Below are 11,782 nucleotides of genomic sequence, written 5' to 3' on the forward strand. Positions count from 1 at the left end.
TCCAGTCCCATCACTTCATGGCAAATAGACGGGGAAACAGCGGAAACAGTGGCTGACTTTGTTATTCTCGGCTCCAAAATCACTGTAGATGGTGATTGCAGCCATGAAATTAAAAGACACTTACTCCTTGGAAGGAAAGTTATGACCAACCTAGACAGCGTATTAAAAAGCATAGACATTACTTTGTCAACAAAGGTCCGTCTAGTCAAGGCTGTGGTTTTTCCAGTAGCCATGTATGGATGTGAGAGTTGGACTATAAAGGAAGCTGAGCACTGAAGAATTGATTCTTTTGAACTATGGTGTTGGAGAAGACTCTTGAGAGTCCCTTGGACTGCAAGGAGATCCAACCAGTCCATCCTAAAGATCAGTCCTGGGTGTTAATTGGAAGGACTGATGTTGAAGCTGAAACTCCAATATTTGGCCACCTGAAGCGAAGAGCTGATTCTTTGGAAAAGACCCTGAAGCTGGGAAAGATTGAGGGCAGGAGGAGAAGGGGACGACAGAGGATGAGATGGTTGGATGGCATCACCGACTTAATGGACATGGGTTTGGGTGGACTCTGGGAGTTGGTGATGGACAGGGAGGCCTGGCTTGCTGAGATTCATGGGGTCATAAAGAGTCGGACATGACTGAACAACTGAACTGAACTGAACAGGGGTCATTTTAGCATATTGGATATTATTTTCCCTTAATGTCCATGGGGTCATTTCATTTCTCTCTGTTTCTTTCACTCTCTTCCTTTATTCTCTAAATACCAAGCAGAATTTGGCTATACCAAAAATGAACCCCACATTTATTGTTCCATGAGAAGTTTATAACCTGGAATTTCATGGTAAAAATGATATATTCTTTGGGAGAATAATAATTTGACCTGAGCAGCTGAGCTGTAACCACTCACAGTGTAAAGAGTGTGAATCTGTGTGACCAAACATGGCAGTGACACAACCCAAAAGAACATGGTGTGTGTGTGTGTGTGTGCATGTGTGTGTCTGTGTGCTTGTGTGTGTGTGTGTGCATGCATGCGCTTGTGCCTTGAAAGTGAGAACAGTTCTTAGCGCAGAGGCATCTGGACTCATATGCTAAATGACATATACACACAGGTCAGAATTCAGTCAACAGATGGAACTAAGAACGGAATCTGATATAATTCACAATACTGATTTATAGCTAATTTGATAATGTGCCAGGAAGCACATGGAAGGAGGGATTTTCTTGGACCGAAGGTTCAGCTGTAGAAAGGAGGCCACCTTGTTCCTCAGCATCCCTGAAGCCATCTCTAATCACTCCCTGTCCTGCTTTTCCCTCTGCCCCACTGGCTTCCGTGTTTACTATCAAACATGTGGAACAAGCATCTTCCTCAGGTCCTTAGCAGTGGTAGTTCCCTTTTCCAGGCACACAATTCTGACACCACACTAGCTCCTTGTCTCTCTTTCATTAGGAATCTGTTCAAATATCACCTAGTTTGCTGGACTTTCCTAAACACTCAGGACAAAATAACACCTCCTACCACTCTCCTTTATATCTGGTTTTGTTTTCTTCTTAGCAATTGTCACTTTCTGACATATTTTATGATATTTCATTTGAATATCCACATTCACTATCCTTGGATTGAGAGAGATTTGCTTTACAGCTCTTTATATTTCTTCCCTTCATGTGCTTTGATCATGCTTGCCACTAAATATTTCTCAAAGGAATGAGGAATAGCACATTAAAACTCTAGAATATATGACCTCTTAGCAAATGTGATGAGAATGGGACAAAAATCCCTAGTTGGAAATGAAATGACGTATACCCTCAAAGGGGCTTCTTGACTCAGCAGTTTAGAATCTGCCTTCAATGCAGCAGCCATTAACAGACATAGGTTCAATCCCAGGTTTGGGAAGAACCCCTGGAGGAGAGCAAAGCAACCCACTCTAGAACTCTTTCTTGGGAAATCCTATGGACAGTGGAGGCTGGCGTGCTGTGTTTCTTGGGGTCGCACAGAGTTGGACAAGACTGAAGCTGCTAAACATACACACATACGCTCAAAGAGAATTTATCTGAAAATAAAATAGTACACCGACTTCTTGAGGGCTAAATAGAAATTTCAGTATTTCAGCTTTGTGAATTATACCAGTAGGAGTGAAAATTGTCATTATTTCCTTTTTCCTGGTAGTCAACTACACCCCATGGAACCAAGTAACAATATACAGATTTCAGGATTTCTTCTTTTGGGAATTTCAAAGGAAGCCAACTACAGCCCCTCATATTTGGGCTTTCCCTCTCCAAGTACCAGGTCACTGTGCTTGGGAACCTACTCATCATCTTGACTGTCGGCTCAAACTTCCACATACACACCCCCATGACTTCTTCCTCCCCAACCTGTCCTTTGTAGACATCTGTTTCATTTCCAACAGCATCCCAAAGATGCTCTGGAACATCCAGACACAGAGCAAAGGTATCACCTATGAAGGCTGCATCACTCAGATGTACTTTTGCATACTGTGTGCAGGAATAGATGACATTTTCCTGAGTGAGATGTCTTATGATCTGTATGTGGCCATCTGCCACCCCCTGCACTACATGGTCATCTGCAGCCCCCGCCTCTGTGGACTGCTGGTTCTGATATCCTGGGTGTTGATTGCCTTGCATTCCTTGCTACACAGTTTAATGGTGCTGCGATTGTCCTTCTGTCCAGAAATGTAAATCCCCCACTTTTTCTGTGAACTCAGTCAGGTGGTACAACTTGTCAGTTCTGACAACTTTCTTAATAACATAGTGATGTATTTTGCAGCTGTCCTGATGTGTGTCGGTCCTTTTGCCGGCATCCTTTACTCTTACTCTAAAATAGTTTCCTGCGTGTGTAAAATCTCATCAGCTCAGGGGAAGTATAAAGCATTTTCCACCTGTGTGTCCCACCTCTTGGTTGTCTCCCTGTTTTATTTTATAGCCTTTGGAGTGTTCCTTAGCTCTGCTGCTACCCACACCTCACATTCAAGTACAATTGCCTCGGTGATGTACTCTGTGGTCACACCCATACTGAACCCTTTCATCGACAGTCTGAGAAATCTAGATATAAAGGGGGCTGTGAAGAGTTTATGTTTGACACCAAGTATAAAAGACAAATTATAATATTTCCCTGGATTGCATAACTCAAAGCCTCAGAACCAGAAATTGTGATTTTTTCATGACTGTGGAATGACATTTTCTCCTTGTACGTATAATCTGGAATTTCTGTTTTTCTTTCCTTCTTTGGATTCAGCATCTTTATACAATTTTGGCACTTTCTTTATTAAGCTTTATTCTCTGTGTTATACACAGCAATTTTTATTTTTTCCTACTCCACAATTTATGTACCTTTGAAGAAAAATGTTTGGAAATTTCATTTCTTTGGTGGACTATCACAGATTTATGAAAAATTCGTTAAGCATTATGTCTTTTTTATTAGAACATTTAGTTTGTGACACTGATAGAGATTATCCACAGGTATTGCTTATTGCCAGTGAGTTCTCTGTTTCTTGCTGTTGTAGTTTTTATTTTTTTCCTTCTGTGTGTTTCTTTAGGTTTGATGTTTTATTTAGTGGTATGCTTTGAGCAAGCTCTGGGAGATGTTGAAGGACAGGGAAGTCTAGCATGCTGTAGTCCATGTGAAGGAGCAAGTCAGACATGACTGAGTGACTAGACAGAAAAGCAATAATGGCTGTGTTTCTTTCTCTCTAGTTTTTGTGTATCCAGTGTAGTGTTTTTGATGTATGTTAAAGAATGGGTTTTTATATGATGACCTACAGCTGTATTTTATTTTTAAAACAGGCTGTCTTTTAAGTTCCTGCACTTTCAAACATTCACTACATTTTCACTTCCTGAGCTACATTTGTGTTTGTTGTCATGTTTAATTAACACCTCACTATTTATCCCTTTAATTCTTATTGTAGCTGTACTTGACTTTAGAAATTCTTTTTGTCTGTGAAATTTTCATTCTAGCTTAAGTGATGTGATCCTCAGCCTTTCTACATGTTTGCCTTTACTCGTGGGGGTTTGCCTTTTGTGTAGTTTCTTCCCACTTGGCATGCCTTTTTCTTTCCTTCTTAGAGAAGATTCTACATCATTCCTTGTTGAGTAGGCTTAGAATTGATAAATGGTTACAGTCTTTGCTTGTCTGAAAAGTTCCTTATCTCTCCTTTGATTCTAAATGATAGTCTTGCTGGGTAGTATGCCCTAGTTTGCAGATTTTTCCCACTCATCCCTTTATATATATCAGATTTCTCCCATCTGACAGGTAATGTTTCTACAAAACAAAGGGGCAGGGGAAATCATTTGATAGACTTATAGGGCACCTTTCTATACAATGCTGCTTTTCTTTTGCTTCCTTTAGAAATCCATATCTTTAATATTGCAGTTTTCATGGATAGATTTTGGTGTGGTTCTTGTTGCTGTCATTTTTGGGGGACACTTTTATCTTCTGGTACCTGATTCTGGTTTTTTATTCATGTTCGAGAAGGTTTTCAGCCATAATTTTCTCAAATACCTTTTGACTATCTCTCCTTCTGTCTTTTACTTCCTGGACACTCCAGTTATGCAAGTGTTGGTGTTCTTAATGTAGTCAAACATCCTTCAAAATATTCTCATTTTTAATTTGCTTCTATCTTTTCTGACAGAGTCATTTCCATGATTCTATGTTTCAGTTAACATATGCATTCTTCTGTATTACCTGGTATACTATTAACTACTTCTAGCTGTTTGTCATTTCCTTTATTGTAGTGTTCAGTTCTAACTAGTTTTTATTTTATAGTTCCCTGTTAACATGATCACGGCTTCATCAGTCCTTTTATTCAGAGAATTAAATATTTTATGGCCTTCCCTTTATTAACAAAATGTACAGGGTGAATGCTGGAAATAAAACTTCTTTTGGACGATTCCTTGAATCATTTTAGGTTGAGAAAATGGAGTTTTATATCATCTTTACTAATGCATTGATTCCAAATCTGGTAAACTGTTTGTTTCTCTTTCATTAGCTGTTTTTTAGGCATGTTTTTAGGGCTTGAATCAGGTATGAGATATGGCTTCCTCTTTGATGTGTGGCCAATACTGGCCTAAAGGGAGGGAGACAGGTACCAAGAAGCTACAGCAGAAGCCCTGAGGGTCAGGTCTGAGCTGACCTTGTCCCCCCAAGTGTGTGCTCCCCAACTCCTGCACCAGCTTGGTTGACCAAGAGGGGAGCAGTGCTGGAGCAAGAAGTGCTAGTGTGAGGCACTCAATGTGTGGTGGGCTTGGACTTGTTGGCCTGGGCAGAGCTTGAGATGCAGACTACATCTAAGGCACTGTCTCTGTAAGCACCACCAAGAGTTGGCCCTCCCCTGCTCAGAAGCATCTTTGGGTCTGAAGCTCTTTTGTCACTACAGTAGAGCTGCTGTTCTCATTATGGTATGGGCTTCACATCCAGGGAGCAGGGACTTGCATGGACTTCTGGTATGGATATGGGTGTGGGCTGTGGAACACAGCTGGAGTCACTGATTGGGGTTGCTTCTGATGTGAAGCCCATGTAAGCTCCAGTAATAGAGGTCACGGCTCTGCTTAGACATTGCTTCATGTCTGAGCCTCTGTTGTGATTCACAGCCAGGTTCCCAAGCATCCACTCATCTCAGGTTGTGGCACACACCCACACACACACAGACACACACACACAATATCTATATCTGTGTCTATATATCTGTATATCTATATCTATATATACGGCATCTCCTGTATGCAGGCAGATTCTTTACTGTCTGATCTACATAGTGGATCTGCCTTCAATGCAGAACATGTGGGTTTGACCTCTGCATTGGGAAGATCCCAGGGGAATGGAAAGGCAACCCACTCCAGTATTCTTGATCAGCAAATCATACAGACAGAGGAAACTTGGCAGGCTACAGCCCCTGGGGTCACAAAGACTCAGATGTGACTGAGCACAGCACACACACATACAATACGCTAAGATAGTTCATGGTACATATCAACATATAAGTGTCTCTCTTGTCAGTGCAAACATTTAGTAGTGAGGGGATAAAGGATAGCTCTTAACTTCTGAGATAACTGGGAAATTTCTAATTGACTGGGAGAAACTATCATGCATCCAAGGAGTATATTGACCGAGGTTTTATTTTAAAGTAACAAAGCCACCCCCCTTTTTGAAGAGAAGAATAATAATGTTTAGAGATTTCAGTGGTTTTGTCCCTGTCCCAAATCAAAGGGTTAAAGCCCCGAGGGACTTAGTCAAGACAAATCCTGAATGTTACAATTTAAAAGAAAATTTTGTACTCAGGGATGAGAACCTTAGGGATTTAGAATCAAGAGAATTAAGAGGAAGGAGTAATAAAAAAATAAATTCACCTAACTTATAATGCAGTGTCTTAGGAACAGAGAATTAACAGGGGAAAAAATCCATTCTGTCCAGAAAAGTGTCCCCAGGGGAAATCATGTATTTAGAGGTTGGAGTAACCGGAGGAAACATGCCGAATGAGCTGACACAAGAGGCTCTAATATCTCCCCTGCTGCAGTCCCTCAGTCTCTGCCACTTTGATTGGGGAGGACCTGGTTCTTGCTTTGGAAGTTCTACATCTGTCTGGGAAACAATGCTTGCTTTTTATCAGTTCCTGTTTTCTTATTTGGGGACAAAAATTCTCTCTGCATCAGTAGTCATTTAGGGAGGAATTTTGACTTCTACAAGGAAAGCCTTCTCTCTCAATCTGCAGGCACGTGAGTCTGAGACCTCCACAGACCCTGCAGGAGAGTGTCAGTAATGATGGAAGCCCGGAATGTGTACCTGAGGTCACCTGAGGACCAATCTTGCATAGGCCAGAGACCAGAGGTCATTGTGGTTGTTTTCTGGTTTTCCTAATATTAATGTACTTATTTTGGAGAAGGAAATGTCAACCCACTCCAGTATTCTTGCCTGGAGAATCCCAGGGATGGGGGAGCCTGGTGGGCTGCCATCTATGGGGTCACACAGAGTCAGACATGACTGAAGCAACTTAGCAGCAGTAGCAGCAGCAATGTACTTATTTATGGTCTAAAAATAAAATGAATATTGCACTTGAAATTGCAAGTGTCAATCTTGACAATTAAATGGTAATAGTGGAAGCCCAGAAGGAATGATGTTAGTGGTTTAGTCGCTGAGTTGCTCCAACTTCTGTGTCCCCATGGAGTGTAACCCACCTGGCTCCTCTGTCCATGGGATTTCCCAGGCAAGAATGCTGGAATGAGTTGCCATTTCCTTCTCCAGGGGATCTTGTCTACCCAGAGATAGAACCTATGTGTCCTGCAGTGGCAAGCAGATTCTTTACTTTCTGAGCCACCAAGAAAATCCCTTTAGAAGGAATAGGAGGCATAAAATACTTCCAGTAAAATTAAAAAAAATAAGTATAAGGATCTTATTTATGAGCAAGAGGAAACAAATAAGTGAAGTCCTTAAGAAAAAGAAATATTCTAGTGCTTTATATGCTTCATGTAAAACACATCCAACTTCTGTTGTATTTTGTCTATTTCTGATATTGAATTGGTAGCTTATATTCCAATTTTTTCTTTTCCTCTTGGGATATTCAAACTGTCAGATGTTCCATGACATATCATTTTTTTATATTCTTGGACAAAAGATATTTTTCTTTATTATTTTTCCAGACATCAAGGAGATGTCACTGGAGTTGGAATGTTGATGAAGCAAGGAAACCCTTTTTATTGCATTGTCTCAGGGGTCATTGAGTATATTGCATATTATTTTCCCTTAATGTCCATATATCCATTTCATTTCTCTCTGTTTCTTTCACTCTCATACATTTTATTCTTCACTAAATACCAAGCAGAAATTGACTATACCAAAAATGAACCCCACATTAATTATTCCATGAGAAGTTTATAAACTGGAATTTCACAGTAAAATTTATATATTCTTTTGGAAAATAATTATTTGACCTGACCAGCTAAGCTGTAACCACTCACAGCCTAAAGAGGGTGAATCTGGGTGACCAATGTATGGTAGTGACACAACAAAGAACAAGTGGCTGTGTGTGTGCTGTGTGTGTGTGTGTGTGTGTGTTCTGTGTGCTGTGTGTGTGCTGTGTGTGCTGTATGTGTGTTCTGTGTGTGTATGTGTGCTATTTGTGTGTTCTGTGTGTGTGTGTGCTGTGTGTGTGTGTTCTGTGTGTGTGTGTGCTGTGTGTGTGTGTGTGCTCCGTGTGTGTGTGTGTGCTGTGTGCTGTGTGTGTGTGTGCTCTGTGTGTGTGTGTGTGTGCTGTGTGTGTGTGCTCTGTGTGTGTGTGTATGTGCTCTGGGTGTGTGTGTGTGCTGTGTATGTGTGCGCTCTGTGTGTGTGTGTTGTATGTGTGTCTGTGTGTGTGTGTGTGTGATGTGTGTGTTGTGTGTGTGTGTGTGCTTTTGTTTTGAAAGGGAGGACAGTTCTCACAGCAGAGGCACCTGGACCCATATGCTAAATGACTTATATACACAGATCACAGCAACAGATTGAATCAATAAGCGAATCTGATATAATTCACAGGATGGTTTTATAGCTAAATTGATAAAGTGTAAGGAACCTCATGGAAGGAGGGATTCTCTGTGGACTGAAGGTTCAGCTGTGGCAGGAAGGCCACCTTGTTCCTCAGCATCCCTGACACCATCTCTAATCACTCCCCCTGCTGCTTTTCCCTCTGCCTCACTGGCTTCCTTGTTTGCACTTGAACATGTGGGACAAGCATCTTCCTCAGGTCCTTAGCAGTGGCAGCTCCCTCTTCTAGGCACACAATTCTGACATCACACTAGCTCCTTGTCTCTCTTTCTTTAGGAATCTGTTTGATCGGCATCTAGTTTCCTATACTTTCCTGAACACTCTGCCTCCATGTGCTTGGAATTTGGTTAGCACTAAATATGTATTCCTGAAATGAATGAAGGAATATCACATTAAAACTCCAGAATATATGAACTCTTAGCAAATGTGATGAGAATGAGACAAAAATTCCTTGTCAGAAATGAAATGAAGTATACCTTCCAGGGGCTTCCACGGTGACTCATCAGTTTAGAATCCACCTGCAATGGCAGTAGCCATTCAAAAGATGTGGGGTCAATCCCTGGGTTGGAAAGAACCCCTGGAGGAGGGCATGGAGACCCACACCAGAATTCTTTCTTGGGAAATCCCAAAGACAATGGAGGCTGGCTTGCTATGGTCATTGGTGTTGCACAGAGTCGGACACAACTGAAGCAGATAAATATACAAACATATGCTAAAAGAGAACTTATCTGTAAATAAAATATTAACACCAACTTGAGGGCTAAATAGAAATTGCAGTATTTTTGTTATGTGAATTAGTATGAGTGAAAATTGTCACTATTTTCCTTTTTCCTGGTAGTCATCTCCACCCCATGGAACCAAGTAACAATACACAAATTTCATGATTCCCTCTTCTGGTACTTTCAAAGGAAGTAGAACCACAGCCCCTCATATTTGGACTTTTCCTCACCATGTACCTGATCATTGTATTTGGAAACCTGCTCATCATCTTGGCTGTCACCATGCACTTCTTCCTCTCCAACCTGTCCTTTGTAGACATCACTTCCACCACCATCCCAAAGGTACTGTGGAACATCCAGACAGAGAGCAAAGGCATCACCTATGAAGGCTGCATCCCCCAGGTGTATTTTCACCTTCTCTTTGCAGAATTAGATGACATTCTCCGAGTGTGATGGCCTATGATCAGTATGTGGCCATCTGCCATCCTCTGCACTACATGGTCATCATGAGCCCCCACCTCTGTGGACTGCTGGTTCTCATATCCTGGGTGCTGATTGCCTTGCATTCCTTGCTACACAGCTTAATGGTGCTGCGATTGTCCTTCTGTCCAGAAATGCAAACCCCCCACTTTTTCTGTGAACTCAGTCAGGTGTACAACTTGCCAGTTCTGACAACTTTCTTAATAACATAGTGATGCATTTTGCAGCTGTCCTGGTGGGTGTCTGTCCTTTTGCTGGCATCCTTTCCTCCTACTCGAAAATAGTTTCCTGCACATGTAAGATCTCATCAGCTCAAGGGTAATATAAAGCATTTTCTACCTGTGTGTCCCACCTTTTGGTTGTCTCCTTATTTTATTTTACAGCCTTAGGAATTTACCTTAGCTCTGCTGCTACCCACAGCTCACATTCAAGTACAATCACCTCAGTGATGTACACTGTGGTCACACCCTTGCTGAACCCCTTCATTTACAGTCTGAGAAATAAAGACATAAAAGGGGCTCTGAAAAGATTCTTTGTAGTGGAAATGTTTATAAAAGGGCCATTTTCCCTTGGGCTGAAGAACTGCCCATGATAGGAAGTCTCAAAGCCTCATAGCTGGATATGTGATTCTTTGATCAGATTGTGATAATAGACATTGCTTCTTCAATTTATAGCCTAGTATTTCCATTTATTTGATTTCAAATCCTCTATACAATTTTAAAAACATCCTTGATTAACTTTGCTCTTCTCTAAGTTTTTTCTCTTGTTATTTTTCTACTCTGTCAAACTGATTCAAAACCATGTGTGAAACATATGTAAATTCCCATTTATCTTATGAGGCTTCACACATTTCTTAAGAATAAATTCTTCTGAAATGATATAATTTATATTGAATAATTTTTCATTCTTTTTGCTAAAAGAATAACCATGAATTGTGTTAATTCTATAGAAAAACACTAGGTAAGCAAGCCAATCACATAAATTCATAGAAGAGTAAAATATGAAGCTACAGTTTATCACTGTTTAGTTCTTCATATCTTGGAACATCACTACCATAATTGCTCTTTCAGAAACTGTGGATGTTAACAGATAGTGTATTTCATAAACCGTCATCTGATTTTACTCCCTCACAGCTTATTATTCTCTATTTAGCCTAGTGTCTACATTCTCTATAGGAGTTACTGGTAAAGCTGAGCATCAGATGCATGTCTCTAATTGACATCTATGTGAAACAGAAATTTCAATGAAGACTTTGCCATAATAAGACCTAGAGTCAGAGAAGACCTTAAGTATGATGCAGCAAAAAGTTTTGTCAGATTATATATTTGCAATTGATTTTTTCATGGTGTCCACTTATTTATTGATGTACATGATTTAGTATCTCTGTGTAAAGGGGTTCATCATTGGGGTGAAGGATTTTTTGGTGTAATTATATCTTTCTGCTTGAAAACTTCCATTGTTGCTTACAAATAAATGACTCCTTCCATTGCTATAGATGAAATATTTACCCCTTACATTTCTGCTATAACCAATAACAGAATAGTGAATGAATAACATGAATATCATATTTATATGATATGCATGGTATATATAGCTAATATTATATATATATATGTATATGCACATGCATATACATATATATATATATCTCCAAATTATGACTCACTAGATCTTAAATTCCCATTTAGTCCTGTGATAAATGGGCTTCCCTGATTAGCTCAGTTGGTAAAGAATCTGCCTGCAGTGCAGGAGACTCTTGTTTGATTCCTGGGTCAGGAAGATCCTCTGGAGAAGAGATAAGCTACCCACTGCAGTGTTCTTGGGCTTCCCTGGTCGCTCAGCTGGTAAAAAATCCTCCTGCAATGCGGGAGACCTGAGTTCAATCCCTCGCTTGGGAAGATCTCCAGGAGAAGGGGAAGGCTACTAACTCCAGTACTCTGGCCTGGAGAATTCCATGGACTATACAGTCCTAGGGGTCACAAAGATTCAGATATGACTGAGCGACTTTCACTTTTTCACTTTCCTGTAATAAAGGTACAAATTTCTCACAAATAGGTTTAAACTT

At 40.5% G+C, this 11,782-nt stretch overlaps 2 pseudogenes; both read left to right on the forward strand.

The window, feature by feature from the left end:
- The first annotated feature begins 2,168 nt into the window (after positions 1 to 2,168).
- LOC122699899 lies at positions 2,169 to 3,111 on the forward strand (annotated as a pseudogene).
- Positions 3,112 to 9,468: 6,357 nt separating this feature from the next.
- LOC122699906 lies at positions 9,469 to 10,309 on the forward strand (annotated as a pseudogene).
- Positions 10,310 to 11,782: the final 1,473 nt, after the last annotated feature.

Source organism: Cervus elaphus, chromosome 9 (assembly GCF_910594005.1).
Source record: "Cervus elaphus chromosome 9, mCerEla1.1, whole genome shotgun sequence".
NCBI classification, from domain to species: domain Eukaryota; kingdom Metazoa; phylum Chordata; class Mammalia; order Artiodactyla; family Cervidae; genus Cervus; species Cervus elaphus.